Raw genomic sequence first — 908 nt, forward strand, 5'->3', positions numbered from 1 at the left:
CATTTGCTGTAAACCGACTCTTTGTTGCTTCATCTAGCAATTCAATACTTCCATAAGGAAAGACCTTAGTTACCAAATATGGACCAGTCCACTTAGACTTAAGCTTGCCAGGGAATATCTTGAGTCGTGAGTTGTACAAGAGTACTTGTTGTCCAGGTTTGAATTCTTTCTTCAAAATCTTCCTGTCATGCCATCTCTTGGTTTTTTCCTTGTATATCTTGGTATTTTCATAGGCTTCTAGCCTAAACTCATCCAGCTCATTTAGCTGCAACAACTTTTTCTCTCCTGCTACTTCAGAATCAAGGTTTAGAAGTTTAGTAGCCCAAAAGGCTTTGTGCTCAAGCTCTACAGGGAGATGACAAGATTTGCCATATAACAGCTGAAAGGGGGACTTCCCAATGGGAGTTTTGAAAGCTGTTCTGTACGCCCAAAGTGCATCTTCCAACTTCCTAGCCCAATCCTTTCTTGTGCTACCTACTTTTTCTCTAGGATTTTCTTCAATTCTCTGTTTGCTAATTCAGCCTGCCCATTAGTCTGAGGGTGATATGGTGTGGCTACTTTATGGATAACTCCATATTTATGAAGAAGTTTCTCCATTTGTTTGTTACAAAAATGACCACCACCATCACTGATAAGACCCTTGGGTACTCCATATCTAGTAAAGATGTTCTTCTTTAGGAATTGAAGGACAATTTGTGCATCACAGGTAGTTGTGGCTATGGCTTCCACCCACTTTGAAACATACTCCACTGCTACCAAGATATATCTGAAAGAATAAGAAGGGGGGAAGGGTCCCATGAAATCAATGCCCCATAGATCAAACAATTCTACTTCTAAAATGAAGTTCTGAGGCATCTCATTCCTTCTTGTCAATCCTCCTGCTCTCTGGCATTCATTACATTGGTGGA

This window comes from Arachis duranensis, chromosome 3 (genome assembly GCF_000817695.3).
Source record: "Arachis duranensis cultivar V14167 chromosome 3, aradu.V14167.gnm2.J7QH, whole genome shotgun sequence".
Classification (NCBI taxonomy): Eukaryota; Viridiplantae; Streptophyta; class Magnoliopsida; order Fabales; family Fabaceae; genus Arachis; species Arachis duranensis.